Here is a 14,401-nt window from a genome sequence, read left to right as displayed (position 1 = left end):
ACTAAATGTTCCTACTTATGTTAAACAGTTCCAACTGAACTAGTGTACTTCTTCTATACTGTATAGTCCTCCAAATGTTTGAACACGACTTTCACAGCCCTCCTAAGGCTTTTGTTGGGCAGCACCCACCACATCCTGCTCTGACCCAGAGGCACCACCACTCCCTAGCCAACCCTAACCCTATGTGTCCTCTTCCCCTCATTTCACATTTCTAGCTCTTAGAAGATTAATCAAATAAACACTGCCATTCTTGGAATGGCACCAATTAATTGCCCTACAGTTTCAATCACTCTCCTTGTGACTTTCCTGACCAAAATACCTCTCCCTTTCCACCACCTTTCTACATGTATTATCTTCCTCTGTTAAAATCTAACCTCCTCGCGGGAGTTTTCAGGGTTTTTTTGTTTGTTTTTTGTATTTATGTTCCAATAATATAATACAACACAAAGCACAAAGCATTTAATAAATTATTTTCATTCATTCATTTTCATTTTTCAGCTTAACATACTCAATTTCTACAAGCTTCTGTCATCTGACACAATCCCCAATCCTTTCAGAAATTTTTTTGACTACTTGTGAACCTGCTAAAACTTATCAATGCCCTTCCTAAAATATGTATAGAACTAAAGATAACTTATTAGATGTGTTCTAAGGAAGTTAATACCAGAACTGCCTCCTTTCTTGTTCTTACCTCTACGCTTCTCTTAATGCAATCTAAAGTCACGTTAGTTAGCTCTTTAGCAGGCTACACCACCATGGAAATACAGAATCACAGAATCTGAATCAGAATGGACCTCAGACGTTCTCTACTCCAATCCAAATCTATTCTTCTATACAATATCCCCTAAAATGGTCATCCTGCCATCAGCTTAAGACTTCTAGTGAAGAAAAGCCCACTATCTCTGGAGGCAACTCATTCTACTTTTAAGATAGTTTAAATTATGAGGAAGTCAATGAAAAATTCTCCTTCTTGGAGACCATGCATGTTGAAATTGAGAGCCTCTATTCTCTGTTTCTCTTCTGACTTAATTCTCTTGGAAGGCTGCCATAGTAAACTTTCTCTTTTCTAGGCAAGGACACAACTACCTGTTCCTGCAGGTTCAGTCACTAGAAGTAACTATTAATCATAGAAGGCACAGAACTACAGAATTCATTTAGTATGACTCCTTTATTTTAAATATGAAAAAAAAAAAACAAGGCCCAGAGAGGTTGTGACTTGTTGTGGTCACACACTTTATTAATGGCTCCTGAATAATGGTTTATTTCTAGTGAGGATTTAATGTCTTGTCTCTCAATTAGACACTAGTATATTCAACCACCTTTGATCTGTAGCTGGTAGATGTCTGCCAAAGTTCTAATGCAAAGAGAAGTTATACTCAGCTATTGTGGTCTTACATACTATAGAAATTCAATTTCCATCTACTTTTTACCTTTCTTGTTCTTTCTTTTACTTCCCTCCTCTCCCTCACCCCAATTAGGTGATTAGATTTTAAACCTCTTCCTTTTTTGTTTTGCTGTTTCAATGCTTTCTGTTGCTGGTGGGGTTCTTGGTATTCTTGTGTATCACTCCTCTAGAACTATTTCCCCAAAATCTACTGGTATCAGGAGATCAGGTCTCCAGGTGATAGCCAACCATTCCTCCTCTCAAGGTTCTAGAGATAACTCTGAGGGACTGGAATTGTTTGTATGGTTGCCCAGGATCCCCCAACCAGTGTGTTCACCATTGATATCAATCAGCCATCAAGATTTAATGAGGTTTTTTTGTTTGTTTGTTTGAGGGTAAATCATTTCAGTCATGTCTGACTTCACGACTCTGATTGAGGTCTTCTTGGCAAAGACACTGCAGTGGTCATTTTCTCCTTCAACTCATTTTATAGATCAGGAACTGAGGTTAAGTGACTTGCCCAGAGTCACACACTAAGTGTTTGAGGTCAGATTTAAAATCAAGACAGTGAGTCTCCTGACTGTAGACCTGGCACTTTATCCACTTTTACTGAGATGATATAGTAAGAGATCATACAAAGAATAAGAGTCCCACTATTACATACCAGATCTATGAGGAAAGGGAAATGAGACATAAAGGGCATATGTAACAATGGGATAGCCTAGCTCCTAATTACCACAAGGTCTTTTTTTTTTCTCATTTCTATAATCTTCACAAAGTTCCCCTTAGGTACAGTTCTCTTCTGGTCTTCAGAGATTGATTCCTTTTTGGAATCCTGAAGATGCCTTTAATTCTATATCCAGTTTATACTCAATGTGCTCTCAGCTCTTAATCAAGATGGGACCATCAGCCACCACTGTTCTGGGGACACTGCTCCCTACATAAATCTTCAGAACTTTCAAAGTTCACATGGTCATGTTCAAGATGTGAAAAGAAGAGAGAGAACTCAATCCTCACCCTCAAAGGCAACAGTCTCAACTACCACCAGACTAGCCCAGGTGCTGAAATGCCAATCCTGAGAGGTGTTATCTGATTCTTTCAACTAATCCTAATAAATTTTCTATTTGTCATCATCTAATTTATCCAATGATCAAAGAACTACTTCATTCCTACAATATTTATCAATGGTTTCTTTACACCTAATTTATACTTTGGATTGACTCAACTGAGAAATCTTGGCCTTCAAGATTTAATTGGGTGGGGTATACCATTAACCTTACCTTTAGAGCATGCCAGCCAGTTTTAATAGAATGGGGGCAGCAGATGTGTCAGGACATTGAAATATCATTATGCAAGGTGATCCAGAGGTTCTTACTTCTTATATTTATGAAGTATGGCAGGGCTGGCTCATTTCCCTGTAATATATAATAATTTGGAATTCTTAGTAGTTAGAATGGGAGAAGGGGTCTTTCAAGCCATTTAAGACATGTCCCTCATTAGACAAATGAGAAAAACTAAAGTCAAGGTTAAGTGTGTTTCCCAAGGTCACACTGGTAGTGAGCATTAGAAATGGGACTCTATTCTAGGTCACCTTTCTCTAGAGTCATTATTCTTTTCATTATACCATGCATCCAGAAATAGCCTCAGCTGAAGGTGATCTATTAATTACTTTGGGGCAGAGTATCCTGAATAAAAGTCATGAAAGAGCTTTTTAATTAAATTCATCTTAATTTCTCTGGAAGGGACCTCAGAAACTGTCTAGTCCAACTCCATTTTGCAGATAAGGAAACTCAGACCCAGAGAGGTTGTGTACCCAAGTTGACATAGTTAACTTGTAACAGAGTTAATAATTGAACCCAAGTCCTCTGATTTCCATTCTAGCATGCTTTCATGACTCTTATAATACATCAATATGAGACCTGACTTCACTGGACCTCAGTTTCCCCTCCATAAAGGAAGCAGGTAGACGAGATGGCTTCTTAGGATCCAACCTTCTCTAACATTTTAGAAGTCTATTTCTGCTTTCCTATTCTACTTCCTAATTTCATTCCCTTTCCACTTGATGCTAATCCTATATTTTTGGCTCCTCCCCCTCCAAAGCTCCAAATGCAAGTCTATAAACTGCACTGCTAATTTTGTCTAGCCTTTCACACCTCCTTCAGAGACAGCTCCTGGGCTTTTGAGATGGGCATCTGTAATGTCTACAGAAGCTCTCTGCTACTCAAATGACAAGCAGAATGCTAATTGATTTTAGTCATAGGTGAGAATGTTCTGCAGGCCAGCAATGGATTTGTGAACCACAGACCAAATCAGACACTGGAAACCTAAAGCTGATGGTCCTGTGGACCCTGCAACAAAGAAGTTTAGATATTAGATAATCTAACAACTAGCTCCTTCCCCCCCATTTTTTTCTTGATTTGCTACTCTTGCTAGATATCATACTTCAAATTGCAAAAGAAATTGCCATCTAAGAAAAAAAGCTCAGTATGCTAGTGAAACTTTTTAGCTAATATGATCTGAGAAGAATAAACAGGTTACCCTGCGTGGGGATTTCCATGCTATTTTTTAAAAAAATTATTTATTTTATTTTTAATTTTTGGAATAAAATAAGCATTTCCATAATATAGTATAATTTTAAAAAATGATTACACATGAAACTAAAAATCTATTATGGACAACTTGCTATTCCCTTAAAATGTATAATATTTAAATATTATAACATCCACGCTATTTTAATCAGCAGGGGCTCATTCCTATTATTGAGAAGCACACAACGCCAAGAAACAGACAACGAGGAAGAGGGATGGGAGCTTCAAAGTCAGAGTTAGATTTTAGGTTAGTTCTCTCCAGATTAACCATACACAACTGTTGTTCTGTCCATCACTTCTTTCTCTTGACCCTTTGTTACTCCTTCAAAAATCAAGCTAGGTAGAACTAAGAGCAATAGATTGAAGAACGTAATGGCAACTAGGTGCCATGTTGGGTAGAGTGCTGGGTTTGGAGTCAGAAAAACTTGGGCTCAAATCTCACCTCAGATACTGACTAGCTATGTGACCATAGGCAAATCACTTAATTGCTATCTGCCTCAGTTTCCTCATCTACAAAATAGAGATAATAATAGCACCTACCTCACAGGATTATTGCAAAGATAAATGAGATATTTGTAAAGTGCTTTAAAACCTTAAAGTGATGTATAAATGCTAACTAGCATTATTATAATGAGGGAAGAGGCCCACACTAAAAGATAACATAATTATGCTTATTTCCCACTTATTTCTACTGACAGAGATAAGTAATTAAACTAACCTTTGAACTCTGGTTAATAAAAAGCTGAAGGGTATCAGTTTCACTGACTTTACCACCAAAATATTTCTTAATTAAGCTGGGAATGAACCCAATGTCATTTTCCATGACAATTTTCTGTGTTTCAGCAACAACATTTCTGACTATCCATTCTGCAACTATACAATGTCAGTTATCAGAAGACCCAACTCATTTCACTTCAGCAAACATTATCAAACCTAGTCCCTATCCTTAAGGAGCTTCTTATCCAGTTGAGACGGCAAAGGGACCAATACACATAATACAATGTATAATGTACTAAGAGTTTAAGAAAGGTATGAAATGCCATAAGAATTCAGAAATGGGAGAGATCACTTCTGACAGGTAGGACCAAGAAAGGCTCCATGGAGAAAATGCTATCTAAGTTGGACCTCAAAGAATTGATAGGACTTCAATAGAGAGGAAGACATTGCAGGAATAAAGTAAACAATAAACAAAGAGATGGTAGAAAGTGAGCGTGCCCAAGAAATGATGAGTAGCCAGATTGTCTGAAATGGAGGCTGTCAAAAAGGGAGCAACAGGAGATAAAATTGGGAACGTATGTTTGAGTCAGACTTTGGAGGGCCTTAAATGCCAGACTAAAAGGTTTGAACTTTACTTACTCAGTAATGGGGAACTATAGATGATTTAGGGATAAGGAAATGGCACGTACAGAGCATGCAGGTTGAGGGCAGATTGGAGGCAAGAGGAACTGAAAGCATGGAGACCAGTTAAAGGTCTAGTATAATAGTCCAGGGAGAGGTAATGAAGGCTTGAAATATTTGGTGACAGAATGAATGAAAATGAAAGAACAGATTCAAAGAATATAAAGGAGATAGAACTTTGGTAGATAGAGCTGATTGCGTAAGAGGGCTGGGAAATAGAAGAGAAATCAAAGATGAATGATGCTTCCAGCCTAGTTGACTAGATTAGTGTCATTACAAAAACAAAAAGAGGTAAATCAAGAAAAGAGGCAACAGGAAAAATGAGTAACAGAGTGCCATTAATTCATCCAAAACTCATCCTGTACTACCATAAAAAAGATCTAAATTCGTGTCTTCCTAGATGCAAAGAAAAAATTTAAATAAATACTTTTTTTGTGAAGAACAGCATATTTATAGGTGCTTCCTGTCTTTCATGCCTAATACAAAGTTGGCAGAATATTTCTAAACGCCATACACACAAAACTAAAGAAGTGCCTGATCTTGAAAAGACAAGTTTTGGAAGAAGAAAAAGAAAAAGTGTATTAAGAGCAAAGAGTAAGGAATGGACCAACTAAGAAGAACCCTGGGATCCATGAAATATTAAAGGTCCTTAAAAAAGGCCTCCCGATCTTTCAGTAGCAATCCCGAAAAGGATTCAGAGAAAATGGATAAAAGTATTGTGGACTGTGATCTCTTCTAGTGTGCATTTATACCTATGCTGAGGAAATTTCAGATTGATACAGGTAAGGTAAACCAATGACATTATTCCCCACTCTTGAAAGAAAAATCAGATTCCCCAATCACAAGCAATTCTGCATTTCAAAAACAGCACTTAAAATAATTCAAACCAGTTAATATTAATATGTGGAAAATTATTCAACTTAATATTTTCTGCATCTAGAGCCATATGATTTGACTCTATAATTATCAACTAGCTAACTTTACCTCCATTGTGAGGCTTAATTTATTAGGTTTTTGCTCTGAAATAGTTGAACAAAGGTTGACAGTCATACCAGTTTCATCCTCCATCAATCCTCTATCCCTAATCCAACTATAGTTGGAGTATCAAAATAAATTGATCTTGTTCATATTTTTAGAGATTAATAGCACAAAAGTGTCGATATTTGCCCATATCCTTGCCTCCTTATGTATCAATAGCCCCTCTTTATCAATTCTTTTTAGCTTTTCCTTCCTTCCTTCCTTCCTTCCTTCCTTCCTTCCTTCCTTCCTTCCTTCCTTCCTTCCTTTTTCCCTTCCTCCTTTCTTCTTTTCTTCTTTCTTCTATTACTTTGGCTTTTTGAAGCCATTGTCTGCATGGTACAGAAAATAAATAATGTTGGTTTAATGATTATGTGAATTAAGGGGGGAGAATGAAATTAATTAATACTGGAAGATTTGCCACATTCAGTTTTCCTAAAGTCATCATGTGTTTGAATGAATTTTGTTTGCCCCAGCCTGTTTTACATGAAATAACCCCAAATAATATTTCAAATTGATTCAATTCAACAAACATTCATTAAGCACTCTTTATGTACGAGGCAGTGTGCTGGGTTCTTACATTAGGCTTGGGCAGGAGTTGGGGTCAGATGAGTTAGAATGTGTACTTAAATCAGTAGAATACAAGATGATTTGAGGACACAGAGAACACAAACAACTCAGAAAACTAGGAAATGTTTCATATAGGAGGTGAAGGGAGCTGAAATTTAAAGGAGAACAATTACCAGCTGAACTCATTTTTCCAACTTATTAGTCTCTAAACCCAATACCTTCTTAACAAACTGCCCACTGGATCCTGTTTCAAAATAGTTCTTTCCCTCTCTGTCCCAACACGGTACTCATTCCTGGTAAACAAAACCAAATAAGATAATATTTATTAAGAACCATTATGTGCTCAACAATAAACTAACAAACTCAGTAAAACTTCAATACACCAGAATTTTGGTGAATGAGGTCTCCCGAGAATTAAATTTTCTGGTTAACTAAGAGGTGAATAGAAATATGCCCTTCTTCCTCTTCTTCTTTTTTTAACCTCCACCTTTAAAAAAAAAAAGAGTACTTCATTTCTTTTCTTGCCCAGGCTCACAATGCAAAGTCTACTCACGTGTCTTATCTCACCACTGATGGACACTGGTACTTTGGCCCTTTACTTCTGAGGGCTCACAATACTAATGCTGGACTTAGTGTAGCCCAATCAATTTAGCCCAATGCAGCTAATACTCTTGTACTCAAAAGATCACCAGCATCAGCCTCCACGGAAGCTAGAATTACAGACATAAACCATGGGCCTTTTAAAATTTTATTGATGAAAATATTTCTAATATATACTAGCCCTCTTTCTGGACTTCTGAGTTCATCCTAGTAGAGATAATTGAATCTTTCTTTGCTGACTGGGAGTGGAAAGGAGGCCAGTGTGTCTAATAAACTCTCAGGGCTATCATTTTGAAAATAATTTCTCTTTAAAGGGTGTTGCTGATATATAGGACCATGCATAAAATTGTTAATTTCTTCCAGAAAAGCACAGTGATCTATGAAAAAGTGCTACATATAGGCAGCTAGTACCATCACAAATGAGTAATTGGCCAAATGATACTATATGGGGTTTGGTGTTTTGCAGTAGGATTTCCTTACAGTTATTTAATAATGATATTGTAAAATGACAATGGTCAAGGTTATTTTACGTGGGGTATGCCTATATTCAATTTTATTATTTTATTATTATTCAATAATTATATTATCATTATTTAATATGGTATCCAATATATGGCTATATTCAATTTTATTATCCTTAACAATTTAGATTTTTTAAAAAATTTAAGCCAAGTATTACTTCATTGGGCATAAACTTACCCAATACATATCTACCCATTTATTTAATTACCTTCCTATTTTATCATTCAAATTTGATTGGTACAGCTAAATTTGCCTTCATTTTCTCTTTTGTAAAATGAGAGTGTTTAATAACATGTTCTCCAAATTTCCTTCTAGGCCTAGTCTTTTATGATTTGAAACAAAGTTTATGCTTTCATTTCTGAGGCATTAAATATTTTAAAACAAGTATGTTTCTTTTCTACAAAATCCTGTGTTGGAGAGAAATGAAGGCGAAAGAAATTGAAGTATGTTCTATTTAAAGGGCAGTTGCACACACAGGTATAAATGGGGAGGGGAAGGAGGAGGGAAAGGGAAAGGGAATAGGAAAAAAGAGGAAAGGAGAAAAGCAAAATGGAAAGGGGAAAGAAGGGAAATAAATTGGATACTTTAGTTTAGTTTGGTGAAAACAATATTTCCTATTAACTTTCCATAAATAGCCAACAACAAATACTAAAAGATTGAAGCAGACACTGCTTCAAGAGTTAAATTAAGCAATCCAAAGATTCAGTTCCCTAGATTTGGTAAATGCTATACTTCCATTTGCTCTAGGTGATCTCTGAACAACGATGGCATAATCACCATTTCTTCCCCCCACTTCCGATTGATACTCTTGAGAATATATTTGGTGTTTTCATAGTGGTCACACTGTGTACTGTTAAACACCCATAAAAGACTCCATGGTGGGTGGAAACAACTTACATTCTGAAGAAACATGAATATTTGACTTCAGAACCAGAGCTTTCTTAGAGAAAAGATGCATATAGACGTTAAAGATTTTGATTTAAGAAGAGAAGTCAAAATTCAACCCAAGAAGTTTTTGAGCACACTCCACTGTAGAAACTGTAAATTTCTAAAGACAGGATAAATTCTTCTGACATGAAGACACCAGGGACAATAGATGTGGTTATTACTAGGGTGGGAATAAACTTTTTACAGTTGCTTATTTTAATACCTCTATTTTCGTGGAGGGAGAGATGAGAGAGAAAAAAAGAAGCTATCCAGAAAAGGATCAAAAGACCAATCGATATCCAAAACTATTTTAACAACGCCTCCCCCACCTTTAAATATGTGATGGAGTTTTTCTGGTCTGGCATTCAGTTTAAATATTTCATACAGTGATGATAGATATTTTGGGTAAGAAATTCAGCACATCCTAGAAGGAATTGGACGTAAATAAAATTGCCTTCATTTTACAAAGCTACATTAGTTCAGAAACAGCTAAAAACTTGCAGTTTAGTCACTGGGTTTGGAGGAGAAAGATTTTAATTTTTTGCCCCAAATTCTAAAACCGCAAAAAAGCAGAAATTTCAGTTGTATTCAATTAAAAGTTTGGGATATTTCTAGATTTTCTTTCTCTATTTGTCAGTTTTCAAAATAGACTGTTTGGAACAGAAATAACTAAAATACCTTCCCAAATTTTCATACAGAACATAGACCTTAGTTAATTGGTTCTCATCAATAATAAATTTTGGCCTGCCCTCAAGGGGCTTTTATTCTCTTACGAGCAGCAACAAACACACATACACATGTATATGTATATATATACATATATGTGTGTGTCTTTAAAATAGAAACAAGAGAATTGTTTGTGGAGGAATGCAGAAGAGAAGGCCATTAACAGCTGGATGTGGGGTATAAGGAAAGGCCTTCTGAAGAAGGTGATACTTGAGCTGAACTTTGAAGGATATTAAATATTCTAAGAGCCAGAGAAGGTAATATATGCAGGCAGAAGGGACAGTCCTTGCAAAGGCCTATGCCTTTGGGACATAGAAGGCTTTCATTGGAGAACAGCAACGATGTCGGTTTGACCAGACTCTAGAGTCTGTGATGGTCAATAATGTATAATATGACTGCAAAGGTAGGTGGAATTCTTTAAATACCAACATCAGCCATCTCAAGAGTCAGGCTAAAGAAACTAATTTCATTCAGTTTATTGACTTCCCTTGGTACAATAGTTTTCTTTCCTTCATTACCCATTTAGGGAAGATTCTGTTAAAGGCAATTTGAAAAAACAGCTGTTTAAGGCCTGAAATTTTAAAATAGTCAATGCTCAGCTCCATTTTCGTCATGAAATGACACACCCTGTCCTAGAGAGAACCAGGGTAAATAGAACTAAACAATATGTAAGATGTCTCAACAAAGAGAAGATACAATGCTAGTGTAGTTCCTATACTGCTTCATTAAGTAATTGACTAACTAAAATCTCTCATTTTTTCTTTGCTGTTGTTCAGAAGAATTAAACCAGCTGATTTGCTTCTAGACATAACCTTCCCCAAAAATCACAAAGAAGGCAAAGCATCTCAAAGTCCAACCCCCTCATTTTACAGATGAGGAAACTGAAGCTCAGGAAAGATTAAGTGACTTGTCCAAGGTCACACAGGTAATAAGAATGAGAGGTAAGATTTGAACACATGTCCTCTGATGCCGTAGTCAATGGCTTTCACCTCCTTTTCCCTCTCATGTGTTGAACTAAGTAGTACTTACTTCATCCTATGGCTAATCTAGTTGGAGGGTTTTCTGAAAAGAAGAATTGATACATTTTTTTAAAAAATAGAAGGCATCTGTTCACTCAGATAAGGTAATAAATAATGTTATTAGTCACTTTTTTCTTGCTCTAAACTGCATCTGTACTGACAACACCATGCCACATTTACTGCCTGACTCCATGTGCAGCTGGGAAATTGCTGCCCAAATGTTTAATAAATTTGATAAATGAGTTTATTTAATTCTGCAATCAGATATTGATGATTATCTAGAAACACCTGCCTTTTTGGCACTGAGATAATGCTCTCAGGCCATTGAATTACTGCCTATCCCTCACTAGTGGACATTTAAATTTAGCTAATAGTTAACTTTAAATTTCTATCATGCTATTCCTTCTGTTTACTTATCTAAACAGTGAAAGATGAGGGGCACTGCTTTAAGACACCTGTTAGCAGGCCTATGCCAATATTTACTTATAACTTGATACATACTCACTTGTATCTGTATGTATATATAATGTACACACATATGCTAATATATCTATATACATATATATGTATATGTATGTATATATGGAGAAGTAAATGGCAAAGCACTCCAGTATCTTTGCCAAGAAAACCCCAAATGGGGTCATGAAGCATCAAACATGACTGAAAAAATGACTAAACAATGTGTGTATGTCTATGTCTATGTATATATATATATATATATATATATATATATATATATATATATATACACACACACATATACACACATACATACACATATACAGAGATACACATAGACGTAGACATAGACATATATACATATGTGTGTGTTTATCATGCTTGTTGTCAAAATCTAGGCCCTATGGGACGGATATACAACTAATTTGGAAAGAAGGTAGAGTAACTTGACTTAGATACTAAACCATGAGCATTAAACCTTTCTGTATTGACAGAAAGCATATGAAGACCTCAGTCATAACCATCACAATCAAATTTGCTGCCCTACTTTGCTAAAACTACAGCCAAAGGGACAATTATAGGATCAATGAAGATTACTGTGTGACAAAACACAGTGGCTGGCACATAAATAACTCAGAGGGAAGAGAAATTCAATTTAGGGATAGTCACAACTCCCCCAAAGCTAAATGACTTAACAAATATAATTTTCAACATCTCTTTTGCAAATGTCCAGACTATTTCATTCAGTTCCAACAGAGTGATGGCCTTAAGACAACAAACCCCGGGTTCTTGGAAGATAATTGTTTCTCGGTAGAATAAAATTAATTTTAGAAGGAGAAATGGACCCAGAACTCTTGCCAGTACCAGAAGGAATATGATTCTCAGAACTCATACGATTATTGGCAAATGTCTGTTGTTTAACCACCCTGAGTCAAGCACATTATATGTTCATTTAATTTGGAAGAAACGTCATCACTGTTGCCCTCAAGAAGCTTATAATCTGAGCAAGGATAAAAGTGGATCTTTTCCATGGTAGGCACACAACATTTAAATTCTGTTCCTAATGCTTTGCCAAAGGATAAATTGAAGTAGAAGTAAGACTTTGTCAGAATAGGGCTATCTTTTGTCAAGTAATTGTGGGATTTTATTTCTCTAAAGAAAAACTGAGTGTTGCTTAATATCTTGAGAAAATGGAGCATGGGCAAGCCAAGCCAATCAGAGGAAAATCTAGATTAAAACCATATCCTCATTCAATTGACCCCGATGTGACCTGATAATGTAGGTAGAAAGGGTAGCATGATATTCTGCAGTGGAGGAACATAGAATTCAAAGGGCAGTCAATTTAAGGACAATTGGCATTTATCCTTCATGGAAAACAGAGACAGAAGGCCTTTTGCTGAATCAAACATCCCAAGAATACCTTGTGTGAAACAAGCTTTGAATGAAGGGCATGTGTGCTAGTTCAAGACAAATGTATTGCATAGTTGTGCAAGGCATTCTCATTTGTTAAGACACAGTGAAGGTTTTGTGCTGTGTGTTCTTAAAATAAATCAGAAACATTAGAGGGGTTTAGGAAGAAAGTCAAGAGCATATGTCCCTGGTATCTCTTATTTGTCCTTTAGCTTTTAGAATAGACAAATTTGGCAAATTCTAGCTCCTTACATCATTATTTCTAATTTTGAATTAATGTTTATTCTTACATTTAAATGGATAAATAAGATACATCAATAGAAATGTCTTCTTGTTTTAAAAGCATTTTCATTTAAAGAAATTAATAATAATAATAATAATTAACATGTATATATCACTTTAAGATCTGTAAAATTCTTTACATATATCATTTCATTTGATCCTCACAACATCCCCATGGAGTAGGTACTACACTATTCCCATTTTATAGGTGAGGAAATGGAGGCTTAAAGAGATCAAGAGACTTGCCCAGGATCACATAGATAATATGTTTAAGCCAGGATTTGAACTTAAGTGGTCTTCCTGACTCCAGGTCCAGTAGTCTAGTCTGTCTGCTGTGTCACCTACCTGCATAGGGGCTATTTCATGCCTAGCACATAGTAAGAACTTAATAAGTGCTTGTTGACTGACTGACTGGGTAGGAAGGTGGTAGCAGGTCTAATTAAGGAATATCCAATTGTTAGCTTGTTATATAGGTAGCTTGTTATGCTGGTTATGGTCTCAGTGATATAATTTTTAAAAATGTCACTCACCTTTCCTTTGTTTACCCTTTTCTGGCTTTCATGATTCTTTGGTACAATGGAAAGAATATTGGATCTGTAGTCAAAGGACATGGGTTTGAATTTCAGCTCTGCCACTTTTTTTAGGCAAATTGCATAACCTCATTTAGTTAATTAATTAGTAATTTTTTTTAAATTTTAAACTTAAATACAAAATAAGACAAGAACTAACACTAAGATAATACAAAATAAGAAAGAAAAAAGTATTGCCATGTGCACAGTAGAATGTGAGAGAGGATTCAAAATATATAACAATAAATTTCCATTTCAAGAAAGCTTATACAATATACATATTTTGTTGAGAGGTGTTCATCTTTTCTTTGTTTCCTTATAAGTTTTCTTTTGTTCTCTGCTGTGTACTTTTCACTTGGTTCTTTTCCCTCATTCTTCACCCACCCCCAGAAGGCTATGATTAAATGTGGAGATACACACACACACACACACACACACACACACACATATTCATATATAAACCCATACAAATATACATTTCCCTACACATACATATACTTAGATATCTATAATCATACTTACACATAGATATATACATTCATATGAATCTATGTGTCATTTATTTATTTAAAGAGAGGATTGGACTAGATGGTCTCTAAAATTCATTCCACTTCTAAATGCATGATTTTGTTAACCTTGATAAGATAACTTGAGGAATGACTAATAGAAGCTATTTTAAATCACAGATCAACATAAAAGAATATAGGGAACTAGAGTCAGACAACTTAGATCTTAACCCCAGTTCTGTTACTTGCTAGCCATATAACCTTGTGTAAGTGATTTTGTCTCTCTGGGCCTCAGTTGTCTTATCTATAAAAATAAAGGCTAGTTAACCTTTGAACCTCCTTACAGCTTTAAATCTGTGATCCCATGATCTTAAGACTATTTAATTTTTTTTTGTATCTGTATCCCCAGAATCTAGCACAGTGC

Source organism: Phascolarctos cinereus, unplaced genomic scaffold, assembly GCF_003287225.1.
Source record: "Phascolarctos cinereus isolate Bilbo 61053 unplaced genomic scaffold, phaCin_HiC Scaffold_4;HRSCAF=312, whole genome shotgun sequence".
In the NCBI taxonomy this organism is placed as follows: domain Eukaryota; kingdom Metazoa; phylum Chordata; class Mammalia; order Diprotodontia; family Phascolarctidae; genus Phascolarctos; species Phascolarctos cinereus.
Note: the sequence above shows the minus strand (reverse complement) of the source record.